We start from the raw sequence: 13064 nt of genomic DNA, 5'->3' as shown, positions 1-13064 counted from the left end.
ATCTCATGTGCTTTCTCTCTCATTCTCTCTCTCTCTCAAATAAATAAATAAAATCTTTAAAAAAAATAAAAAAATAAAATAAACATGCCTATGTTACTTAAAGACTAATGTTAATGTGTATTTCTGTTCCCCTGTTAAACAATAGAAGGATCTTAGAATGTAAACCAAGCTCTTCCGTTTTTCATGTAATTTACTGATTAGTATTTTAGTTCCACCATATTTTTTACTCTTTCAAAAAATTATTATTAATAATTATTATTGTTTAGATTTACTTACATATTTACCAATTTCATTGCTTGCCATGGCTTCTGTTAGCCCAATTCTTCCTTTTGGGTTCAACTTCTTCTCACCAAAGTCTTTTAGAAGTTCTTTTAGCAAGGATCTATGAATAGTAAACTCTTTCATTTGTATCTGAAATTGTCTTTATTTCAGATTTATCTCTGTGTTGAATGATAATTATCTGGGGTATAGTTTTCTAGGTTGACAGTTATTTCCTTCAGCATTTTGAGGCTGTAATTATTTCTCTTCTGGTTCCTATTGCTCCTAACGAGAAGCCTGCTGCCTGTCTGATTGTCATTATGCTGGTTGCTTTTAAGATTTTTATCTTTGATGTTCTGCAGAATCACTAATGTTTTTAGATATATATCTATTTTCATTTATTCTGCTTGGAAATCCAGTTGTGTTCCTTCTTATTGACAGCTAATTTTTTTTTTTTTTTTTTTTTGCATTCAATACTGGTCAATTTGCCACCATTGAATCTTTATGTATTGCTACTCTCCCTTTTCTCTCTGTTCTCTTCTTCTGGAATTTCTAATATCTCTATTGGACCTTCTCATTTTATTTCTCACGTTTCTTAGCTTCTTCTTCATATTTTCCATGACTTTAACTCTGTGAGGGGCATTTTGGGTACTTTCCAATTTGCCTTCCAATTCACTAATTCTCTCTTTAGCAGTGTTATCAACTCCTTAACCACTCCACTGAGTTGTTTTTATCTCAGTATTTTATTTCTAGAAATTTTATTTGGTTCTTTTAAATTCTACTTTTCTTTTCCATTATGCCTTATTCTTGCCTTTTGGATTTTATTCTTTCCTTTTTAGGGGGAATATTTTAAATATATTTATTTAAAGTATTTTCCATATTGTTTTATTACCTATATAGTTATTTTAATTCTCCAATGTATTGTCTTTGCTGATTCTCATTTTTTTTTAAGATTTTATTTACTGGGGCGCCTGGGTGGCTTAGTTGTTAAGCGTCTGCCTTCGGCTCAGGTCATGATCCTGGGGTCCTGGGACTGAGCCCCGCATCAGGCTCCCTGCTCAGCAGGAAGCCTGCTTCTCCCTCTCCCACTCCCCCTACTTGTGTTCCCTCTCTTGCTGTGTCTCTGTCAAATAAATAAATAAATATCTTATTTATTTATTTGACAGAGAGAGCTCAAGAGCACAAGCAGGGGGAGCAGCAGAGGGAGAGGGAGAATCAGGCTCCCTGTTGGGCAGGAAGCCCAATGCAGGGCTCGATCCCAGGATCCTGAGATCATGACCTGAGCTGAAGGCAGATGCTTAACTGACTGAGCCACCCAGGCACCCCTGTAGTGGTTCATTTCTTCTTGTGGTTCAAAGTTCTTTATTGTGAACTCATCTCCCACAGAACTTGGTTTCTGTAAGAGACTTAAATGCCCTTGGCCATGGAGGAAGCATCATGTCAGGCAGTTTTGCCTCTGCTGGGACTCTATGGGTCTCATTATTTCTGGACCATTTTATTTGTTATTTTCTTGAATTGAGTTTCCTACACCTTGTGAATAGTGCAAATTTACACTGCACATCTATGTTCAGCACAGGCTTGGGTTTCTAATTTCTCACAGAATAATCTTTATTCCATCCTCAGCCACAGAAAGATGACAAGCTTTTCTACTGAGTCCTCATCCTGAGTGGAGTTTTCCCATTCCTGTTTCATGGATAAGTAATACCTCATGGCTCCTAAGTTTATGAAGGAAGCTCAGCTCCAGTGCCCCAAAATACAGTGGCCTGGGGCTCACTCTTTTATCCTCATCACTGTTAAACTCTATCTCTTATGACATAGTAGTGGATCCAAGGCCTTTGTGAGCTCCCAATGGCCACTTTGGTTCTGAGTTTTCTTTTCATTCCTGGCACTTAGAAACTTCCATTTACTGCTTTAAAATGTGGTTATATACTTTTTAATTGTTATATTTTATATGTTTTTAAATTTATCATAAACAATTATAAAGTTTCTATTTCTAGTGAGAGACATCTTCCTACATCAACTCAGTCTGATATGTTGGCCTGAAATCTCCTCATATTCTTGTGTTTATGATCCAGTCCATCTTTTCCACTAGGTTATGAAGACTTTTAAGTAGAGAGAGTATTTATTATTTATATTTTTATCCCACTCAAGTACCTAGCCCAGTTCTCTGCACTGAGTAGGTCCTTAGTAAGTGTTGGTATTTTTCTTATTATTTTTACTATCTCTAATCTCAATGTCCAGAAGTGACAGAAAGCCAGATTCTGGATCTGCTATGAGCATTTAAAGTATACAGTCAGTCTGTTCAGCCTTTGGCATTGCTCATCTGAATTTCATTATTCATGGATAACATCTTCCTCAATCACTTTCAAGGACAAGTCATCATCTATAAGACCAATATTTCTCAAAGTGCAGGTTGCAATCCATTAGCGGGGTCATGAAATCAATTTAATGAAATAGAATAAAAGAGAAAGTAAAATACCAAGGTGCATCACATATGTAAGTATAGGTACTGCTTACTAAAATTTTGTTTCAGAGGTGTATATGTGTGTGTGTGTGGGAGAGAGAGAGAGAGAGAGAGAGAGAGAGAGAGAGAGAGAGAGAGAGCGCACCAGCATGCTGGGTCACCATGCAAAATATATTTCAGGTTGTGAGTCAGGGTAAAATGTTTGAGAGTCACTGATTAGACTTCTCTGAGACCCTGCTCAACCTTTCACCCATTTCTGGCAGGCCCATCTTCAAGAGCAAAGATTAACTGCAAAGCTAGGAAAACTCAAGGCCTATCTTTTTCCATATAAAGTTCTCAGAGTACAACAGCATACCCCAGGGGGGAGGGCAGGTCCCACAAATGTCTATGCTGCCCTGAATTAAAAGCCCCACAAACAGTCAAGGATACCCAGTGAATCACAGATATTCCCCACACTCCAGGCCTTTGTACTTCACCTTAATATCCCTGCCAACTCTCTGGGAAGGCCTTTCAGCTAATGTTTAGCAGAACTCTGAGACCCTTAAGTGCTGTTTTTCCAGGGTTCTGACCCCTAGACAGCTCCTTGAATGTGGTTCTCAAGGCCATCACTAAATATCCACCTGGGAGAACACCTGGGCAATTACTCCCCTGCACTTAGCTCCCAGGGAAATTACCTGCAGAATTCTCCTACACAGTATAGAAGGTAGAAGTGCTAGCTGTAAAGACTTCACTTTGAGCATCAACATTGTTATTCAAAAGGGCCCCAGAACTTCTTCCTCCTCTGTACCATCTTGAATGTCTGCAAATCACACAAGAATTCAACCCATTTCATATACAATGAACCCTGGTATGAAGGGATTTTAGCTTCATTTAAGTTCCACATTCAGTATATCCCAAGGTTCCAAAATAAAGAGTCAAACTGATATCTGTTGAGCTCCTGTCAGACATTTTCACCTTTTGCATTATCTCATTTAATCTTTATGGCAACTATGAGGTCAGTATGATTACCCCGAGTTTACAACTAAGGAGTGTGAGGGTCAGAGAGGTTAATGAACTTACTAGAGGATAGCTAGCTAGTAAGTGGTTGCTGAGCTGGAATTTGAACTTCAGTTTGGCAGACACTTGGCCTGAGCACTTAACCACTATTCCCACTATATAGCCCTGTAAAAGACCTCCCTGCCAGTGAGGACATAGATTTCAAGATAGACTCACGCAGAGCCAGTGCTTTCTCTGCATGTCCAGCCTAAGAAGTAAAATGACCAGGATATGGATGTCTTCTCCCAGACTGGGTCACTGGACACATTGCTTACATATCTGGGCCTCATATTCCCATACATACTAGTATTTGAACTATTTCCTTCAGAGGGCTGCTGCAAGGAAGACATAAGATAATGACATGAAAGTATTTTGTAAAGCATAATGTGCTATGCCAATGAAATAATCTAAAAAGCCATACAATAAATAGCTGAATGTGTCTGCATTTTCCCTGTTGGATTGGGAGCCCTTTCATTGGCTCCCACTGCTCTCAGAATAAAACTCAAAATGCCCATTTGACCAGCAAGGCCTGCATGATATGGGCCTTTGTTCATCCCCTTTCTCAAAGTGTTCCAAATTTACTGACCTCTGTGTTCCTATCTCAGGGCCTTTAAACATGCTGTTTTCTCTGCCTGATACATTTCCCACCTCTACCCACAACCTCTACTCTCCACCCTCATGTTGCCTGACTAAATAGTAGATTAATTTCCTTGGGGCAGCTTTACATGACTAGGAAAGGTCACTCTATTACACACTCTCATAGCATACCCTGTGCCTTTCTTCCATAGCACTTTGGAACATATTTACTTTGTGTGCATAGTAAGGATGGCTGTTAGTGGTTTAATATGTGTCTTCCCCACTGGAAGGGAAGCTTGATGACAGCAAGGACCATATACATTTTGCAAGTCCTATATCCCCAGCACCTGGCAGAGCACTTCACTTGGCACAAAGTAAGGACCCACAGATATTTGAACACATTTTAAACATCAATAAATCTGAGCAGAGACTGCTTTACTCTTACTTTATCACCTATTAGAAGTGCCACAGAAATCTGTTATGCTTCATCCTCTTTAATGATTTTTTTAAAGATTTTATTTATTTGAGAGAGAGCGAGAGAGAGCACAAGCAGGGGGAAGGGCAGAGGGAGAAGCAGGCTCTCCGCCGAGCAAGGAGCCCGATATGGGACTCGATCCCAGGACCCTGGGATCATGACCTGAGCCGAAGGCCGACGCTCAACCAACTGAGCCACCCAGGCGTCCTGCTTCATCCTCTTTAGACTGGCATTTCTGAGCATGAGGCCATAGGATAGAAATAGGTGTTATATAAAAGAAAGAGTTTTAAGGTCAAATAATTTGAGAAACAGAAGGTTAAACGCATGTAAACCGGATTTAAACTTTTTTTTAACCTCAAGACTTTTTTTTTTTTTTTAAGTAGGCTCCACGCCGGGCTGCGTGACAGGGCCCTTGAACTAACAACCCTGAGATCAAGACCTGAGCTGAGATCGAGAGTCAGATGCTTAAGCACCTGAGCCACTCAGGTGCCCCTAACCACAAGACTTCTTAGAGCCATGCTTGGGTTCTTGAGAACTGTCAGTGCAAAGCAGAGTCCTCACCCAGCCATAATGCACATACAGTGAGAAGGAGAAATAAACCTTCCTTATCTTAAACCGCTGATGGGCGTTGTTACGGCTACAAACCTAGTCTACCTTGACTGATAATACGCCGCCCATATACAGTATTTTTGATACTGGAAAAATCTAGAGATAGGAGGTCAGAAGGTTTCTGGAAACCTGGATGGGTGCATCAAGGAGGTGGGTGACTGGGTGACCTCATTCACTAAGAGTCATTCTGCCCCCACACATGACCAGGGAGACAAAACTATCCTTATACAGCAGATGAAAGTTGATGGGTAGTAGGTCAGGCTTTCAAACCAGAAGGGGTTTAATCATCAATTGATTAAAAAGCTAAATAAACAGGGGCGCCCAGGTGGCTCAGTCGTTAAGCGTCTGCCTTCGGCTCCGGTCATGATCCCAGGGTCCTGGGATCGAGGCCCTCATCAGGCTCCCTGCTCAGAGGGAAGCCTGCTTCTCCCTCTCCCACTCTCCTTGCTTGTGTTCCTTCTCTCGCTGTCTCTCTCTCTGTCAAATAAATAAATAAATAACATCTTTTTTTAAAAAAGCTCTAAATAAACAACATTCGCTGAGCACCTACCACATGACAAACACTGTTAGGTGCTGGGACACACTGGTGAACAAGATACAGGTTCTCAGGGCTCAGAGACCAGTGTGGGAGACATATAAGTAATGAGTCCATTTCAGTATAGTGTTTTAAGAGCTAAAAAGGCACCCAGCACAGATGTGGAATGAGAGGAGCTTCTTAGAGGAGGTGACATCGAAGCTGTGATCCAGAGGATAACTAAAAAGTAGCCAAGTAAGAAAGGATAGAAGGGCATTCCAAGCAGAAAGAACAATTTGCAGGAGGTGAGGAATCTGCTCCAGGCCATTGGAGGGATCCAGCAGGAGACAGTGAAGTGCCAGGGAATATAATGCTTTCTCCAAGGCACAAGGCAAAGGAGAGATTAGACCCAAGTATCAGCTGGGAACTGAGTGAACCTAAATCTCAGCCAGTAGGTGTGCTTCAGGTAACAGGATTTAACAGGGCAGGGAAAAATGGGCCTGAGAGTGGGAGCAGGGCCTCCTCTTCTAAGGATAAGAGTCATCCAGGAAGCAGGAGCTGTGGGGATGGATAGGGGCAAGGAGAGAGGAGGGATTGAAAAACATAGGAGGAGCCAGACCTTGACTGTTGTTCCTCACCAGGAGACCAGGATGCCTGGGCTTAGGTAGCTCTCATGTGCAGAGGTATGCACCTGGTTAGAGGACAGATGCTCAGAGAAGGCGGCTAGGAAGAGGTCTGGAGGGAAGCCTGGGTGGCTCAGTCAGTTAAATGTCTGCCTTCAGCTCAGTTCATGATCCCAGGATTGAGTCCCGCATCAGGCCCCTCACTCAGCAGGGAGTCTGCTTCTCCCTCTGACATTCACCTCTCTGGTGCTTTCTCTCTCCCTCTCAAATAAACTAATAAATCTTAAAAAAAAAAAAAAAAAGAAGGAAGGCAGGGGAAGAACTGAGCCCCCCACCCCCACCCAGGTCCAGCCATGGCGCCAGCCTGAATCCATTATGCTTGATCCACCCAGGGCTGAGATGAGAAATTGAAATGGGGAGGTGTTTGGCCCATGAGCCTTGGTAGCCAAGCTGCTCTGTGGTTGAGCCGCTAGTATGTCTGGGGTCGTGGGTCCAGGCATTGAGAGTGTAGCTTTGCTGTTTTCGTTTCATTTTGTAATTAAGTTTAAAGATTCCAGCCTGAAAAGATTCAACTGAAAGAAAAGAAGGCAGGATTGAACTAAAGAAAGGGAGGCCAACGTGTTTTTTTGTTTGTTTGTTTGTTTTTATGGAACGCTTCATGAATTTGCGTGTCATCCTTGTGCAGGGACCATGCTAATCTTCTCTGTATGGTTCCAATTTTAGTATATGTGCTGCTGAAGCGAGCACAGGGAGGCCAATGTTGATGCCAGTCAGAAGTCTGGAATAGATACAGGAGACAGGACTGATACATCCCAGCACCAGGTCTAGGCTTCCTCCATCACTCTCTGTGGGCCTCCTCCCCACTCCCAACCTCTCTAAGAACATCCAACCCTCTCCTTAGGGACCCCTCTCACCTCAGGAAACTGCCAAGAATGAACCAGTTGCTCTTCAAGGGACACTTTCCCAGCTGTAGGAAAATGTCTCCCAACTCCTAGCCTCTTCCTGTCCTCTGCATACTTGCCTGCAGTCCTTCATTTATCCACAAGACAAATAATAGAAATAACATAGTGTAGCACATAAAAGCACGGATTTTAGAGTTGAACAGAAACTCAGCTCTACCACCTAACAGCTAGAAGAACTTGGGAGAGTTACTGAACTGTGTTGAGCTTCAGTTTCCTTATCTATAAAATGGGAATGATAATACTTGCTTCAGGTAGTGATTAATTTAGATATGTATAGAAGCATTTGATGTGATGCCTGGCACTTATTAAGCACTCAGTAAGTTATTATTACTGATACTATTAAAATAGAACTTTAAACAACCTGTACTTACCTGGCTCACTGGCTTAAGTGACACCATCAATTCTTTTGTATAACATACTGACTTACACTCATGGCTCATCAAACCTTCATGGCTAGGATGCCATGCACTTGCGCTCCCCCATTTGGTTGAATTGCATGCTTACCAAGAGTCATTTGTTTTTAACTCAGCCTGTTTATGCCAGCTGTGCATATTATTCTTATTATATAATTTAACTAAATGTTACATAAACCAGTGAAATATGAGTACTAAACTAATGTTGCTGTTTGGAAAGACTGTAACAGCAAGTTGCTTAAAAATTTTATGAAATTATGTATTAGTGAGACAACTGAAAAAGAAGGTGAAAAATCATAAAAAAAATCTAGGATTCTGCATTCAGATAGTTTCTCAAATACTTTTCAGTTTCCAATCCATGTTAAAGAAATCAAAACTGAAAATGGCAATCAATGTATTCTGGGTATAGCTCAATCAAGAAAGATGTTGGTGAAATGCCAATCAGTATATCCATACACAAAGAAAGGTCTTGGCCCTACATCTAAAAATGAGAGTATATAGTCTTTTATTTGTTTTAACCTAAAAATATAACATTTAAGGTATGGAGAGGCAAGGTGAGACATGATCCGAAACCTCAAGAAATGTATGGTTTAGAGGGAGACAGAAAAGTAAGTTGTTGATCATAGTAGATTATAATGAAGGGTAATAGAACAGAGGGAAGGTGATGCCTAATTTGGGCAACAGTGCAGAGGATTCCTGGAGGAGGTGGCTTCTGAGCTTGCTCTGTGCTCCCTCATGTCTGTCCCTCAACTCCTTTAAAATCTTTCTGCAATATAAACCTGGGACTTGCCCTCCAGCTTTGCCCAAAGGTTCCCTTATTTTCAGATCCCAGTATGACAAAATCCCAAAGAATGTTAGAAGGAACATGGCTGCCCTGACAATAAGAACCCCATGGATCATAGAATGTGTTAGGGACTCATTATTTATTTATTTATTTATTTATTTATTTATTTATTTATTTAAGATTTCACTTATTTATTTGTCAGAGAGAGAGCGAGCGAGAGCACAAGCAGGGTGAGCACAGGCAGAGGGAGAAGCAGGGATCACAACCTGAGCCAAAGGCAGATGCCCAACCAACTGAGCCAACCAGATGTCCCATACATGCATTTCTTTTAGACCTTCTGTGATTCTACATATATTTTCAGCTGTGCTCTATCTCCCAGGATGAGGTCTATGAAGAGCTTGTGCAAAGAAATGCTCATTTTCTTTGATCATTTAAAAAAATTAACCTTTATGAGATAATTCATGTGCAGTTGTAAGAAATAATAGAATACTCTACCTAGTTTTGGCCAATGATAATATCTTACAAAACTATAGCACAGTATCACAACCAGGATACTGACATTGATACAGGGAAGGTACAGGACGTCTCTATCACAAGGATCTCTCATGTTGCCCTTTTATAGCCACACCCACTTCCTTCCAGCCCTTACTCCTTCCCTAACCCCTGGCAACCACCAATTTTTTTCCCCAGTTAAATGATTTCATCATTTCAAGAATATTATACAAATGGAATCATACAGTATATAATCTTTGGGGATTGATTTTTTTTTAAAAAACCCAACATAATTCTCTGGAGAGTAATCCAGGTTGTGATGTGTATCAGTAGCTCATTCCTTTTTATTGCTGAGTAGTATTCTGTAGTGTGAATGTACCACAACTTATTTCCCCATTTTCTAAATGTTTCATAATTTTATATTTTACATTTGAATCTGTAATTCATTTTGAATTAATCTTTATATAAGGTGACATAGTTCAAGGTTTTTTTTTCTTTTTTAACCTAATGGACACCCACTTGCTCTAGCACCATTTGTTTTGAAAAGACTATCTTTCCTCCATTGAATTGCTTTTGCACCATTGTCAAAACTCAGTTGGGCAAAAAGATAAAAAAAAAACAAACTCAGTTGGGCATATTTGTGTGGTCTACTTCTGGATTCTCTATTCTGTTCCATTTGTTTTAAAGATTTTTTTTTTTAATTTGAGCGAGAGAGAGATAGTGAGCGTGCATGTGCATAAGTTGGGGGAGGGGCAGAAGGAGAGAATCTTCAAGCAGACTCCCCAATGTGGGACTTGATCTCACAACACATGAGATTGTGACCTGAGCCAAAACCAAGAGTTGGACACTTAACCAACTGAGCCACCCGGGCAACCCTCTGTTCCATTGATCTATGTGTGTATATCTCTACCAATACAATATAGTTTGGATTATTGTAGCTATATATATATATTGTAGCTATATATATATATATAAAATAAGATTTGAAATTGCATAGATGCATTCTTCCCACTTTATTCTTTTTCAGAATGTTTTAGATATTCTAGCTCTTCTGCCTTTCCATACTACTTTAGAATAATTTTGTCTATATTTACCAAAAAAACCATCCTGCTGGGATTTTCATAAGAACTGTGTTAAACCTGTATATCAGTTTGAGGAGAACTGACATCTTTACTACATAAAGTCTTCCAATTTGTGAATATGACTTGTCTCTCCATTAAAAAGAGATTTTAAAATTTCTTTCATCAGCACTTTGTAGTTTTCAGCATACCATTCCTGCCCATATTTTGTTAGATTTATACCTGAGTATTTCATTTTATTTTTGAGCAATTTTAAATGATATTTTATTTTTAATTTCAGGGGCCATATATGCATTGCTAATATATAGAAATACAACTGATTTTTGTATATTTATTTTTATCCTTCAACTTTGCTAATTTCATGCATTAGTACTAAAAGGTTTTGTTTTTTTTTTAAGATTCCTTGGGATTTCCTAAGTAGACAGTAATGTCTTCTTTTCCGATATGTATAGTTTTTATTTCCTTTTCTTGCCTTATTGCCCTGGCTAGAATCTCAAGCTCTATGTTGAATTGGAGTGGTGAGAGGGAACATCCTTGTCTTTTTCCTGGTCTTAGGGGGAAAACATTCAGTCTTTCACCACTAAGTGTAATGTTACCTCTAGGATTTTTATGGATGCTCTTTATCAAATTGAGGAAGTTCCCCCTATATTCCTATTTTTCAGAGTTTTTGTTGTTGTTGTTCCCCTCCTTCCTTCCTCCTATTTTTCAGAGTTTTTATCATGAACTGGGTGTTGAATCCTGTCAAATGCTTTTTCTGCATCAACTAATACATTCATGCGATTGTTCTTTAGCTTGTGCATAAGGTAGAATGCATTGATTTTTAAATATTGAACAAGCCTTTCATGACTGGAATAAACTCCAGTTGGTCAGGATGTATAATTCTTTTTACATATTGCTGGATTTCTGGTTTGCTAGTATATATTTAGAGAGGGAAAGAGAGTGGGGGGAGGGGCAGAGGGAGAGGGAGAGGGAGAATCTTAAGCAGGCTCCATGCCCAGTGTGGAGCCCGACACAGGGCTGGATCTCACGACCCTGAGGTTATGACCTGAGCCAAAATCAAGAGTCGGACACTTAACCAACTGAGCCACCCAGGTGCTCCTGCCTGGTTTGCTAGTATTTTGCTGAGGATTTTTGCACCTATATTCATGAAGAATATTGCTGTGCAGTTTTCTCTCTCTCTTTGGTACTGTCTTTGTCTGATGATAGCCAGCTAATATTAACTTCATAAAATTAATTAGGAAGTGTTACCTCCTCTTCTATTTTCTGGAAGAGATTATGTAGCTCTGCTGTTCTTTTTTCTTTAAATATTTGGTAGAATTAGAATTCTCCAGTAAAATTGTCTGGGCCTGGAGATTTCCTTTATGAGAATTTAAAAATGATTAATTCAACTTTCTTAATAGTTATAAAATTATTAAAATGATCTATTTCACATTGGGTGAGTTGTGGTAGTTTGTGTTTTTCAGCGTGTGTAGAGTTGTTCGTACTCTTCCCTTATCCAGTTGATGTTTGCAGGGTCTGTAGCAGTATTTCCTGTTTCACTCCTGAAACTGATAATTTGTGTCTTCTCTCTTTTCTCTTTGTCAGTCTTGCTAAAGCCTTATCAATTGTATTTTTTTATTTTTTAAATTAAGTAGTCTCCATGCCCAGTGTGGGGCTTGAACTCACAACCCTGAGATCAAAAGACACATGCTCTACCAACTGAGCCAGCCAGGAGCCCAAGACTTTGCCTCTTTTCTTTCTTTTTTTTTTTTAAGATTTATTTATTTATTTGGAGGGGAGGGGCAGAGGGAGAAGGAGAGAGAACCTCAAGCAGACTCCACACTGAGTGCAGAGCCTGACATGGGGCTCAATCTCATGACGATGAGATCATGACCTGATCTGAAATCAAGAGTCAGGCACTTAACTGACTGGGCCACCCAGGTGCCCTGACTTTTCTGCTTTTCTAATGCCTGACTTTAGTATATATATATATATATATTTCCTATCAGCACTGCTTTAACTGTGGCCCACAAATTTTGATATGTTGTATTTTCATTTTCATTGAGTTCAATGAATTTTTTAAAATTTCCCTTGAGACTTCCGCTTTGATTCATGGATTATTTACAAGTGTGTTGTTTTGTTTCCAAGCGCCTGAAGAGTTTCTTGTTATCTTTACGTTATAAATTCTTTAAAAAAATTTGTAGTCAATGAACACACCATGTATGATTTTAATTCTTTTAAATTTGTTGAAGCTTGTTTTACGGCCCAGGAAATGGTCTACGTTGGTGATTGTCCCATATACACTTGAAAATAATATGCATTCTACTGTTGTTGGGAGTGTTCTGTAAATGACAATCAGATCCTGTTGGTTGATGGTGGTTTTGAGTTCTATCCAGTCGTCCTGTCAGTTATTGAGAGAGGGTTTTGAAGTTTTCAACTATAATTGTGTATTTGTCTGTTTCTCCTTTCAGTTCTATCAGGTTTTGTTTCACATATTTTGCAGTTCTGTTGCTTGATCCTACACAATTAGAATTGTATATCTTCTTGATGAGTTGACCTATTAATCATTATATCATATCCCTCTCTGTCTCTGGTAATTTTATTTACTCTGAAGTCTACTTTATCTGATACTAATATGGTATATGGACTGATATACATATGGACTTCTGCTTTGTTTTGTTAATATTTTCATGATATATCTTTTTTCATCCTTTTGCTTTCCCTCTCTCTCCATCTCTCTCTCCCTACACACACACACACACACACACACACACACACACACACACACACACGTAGTTAGG

General features: G+C 39.6%; 1 protein-coding gene and 1 non-coding gene across 9 annotated transcripts in view; both read right to left on the bottom strand.

The window, feature by feature from the left end:
- Positions 1 to 13064, bottom strand: part of HIF1AN (hypoxia inducible factor 1 subunit alpha inhibitor) — a 79441-nt gene that overhangs the window by 19107 nt on the left and 47270 nt on the right. The window lies entirely within an intron of this gene.
- LOC113924033 lies at positions 7195 to 7301 on the bottom strand. The gene has a single exon (XR_003520515.1). It is a non-coding gene; the product is annotated as a U6 spliceosomal RNA (small nuclear RNA).

The sequence above is a fragment of the Zalophus californianus genome, chromosome 15, assembly GCF_009762305.2.
Source record: "Zalophus californianus isolate mZalCal1 chromosome 15, mZalCal1.pri.v2, whole genome shotgun sequence".
Classification (NCBI taxonomy): domain Eukaryota; kingdom Metazoa; phylum Chordata; class Mammalia; order Carnivora; family Otariidae; genus Zalophus; species Zalophus californianus.
Note: the sequence above shows the minus strand (reverse complement) of the source record. Positions and strands in the feature narration are given on the sequence as shown.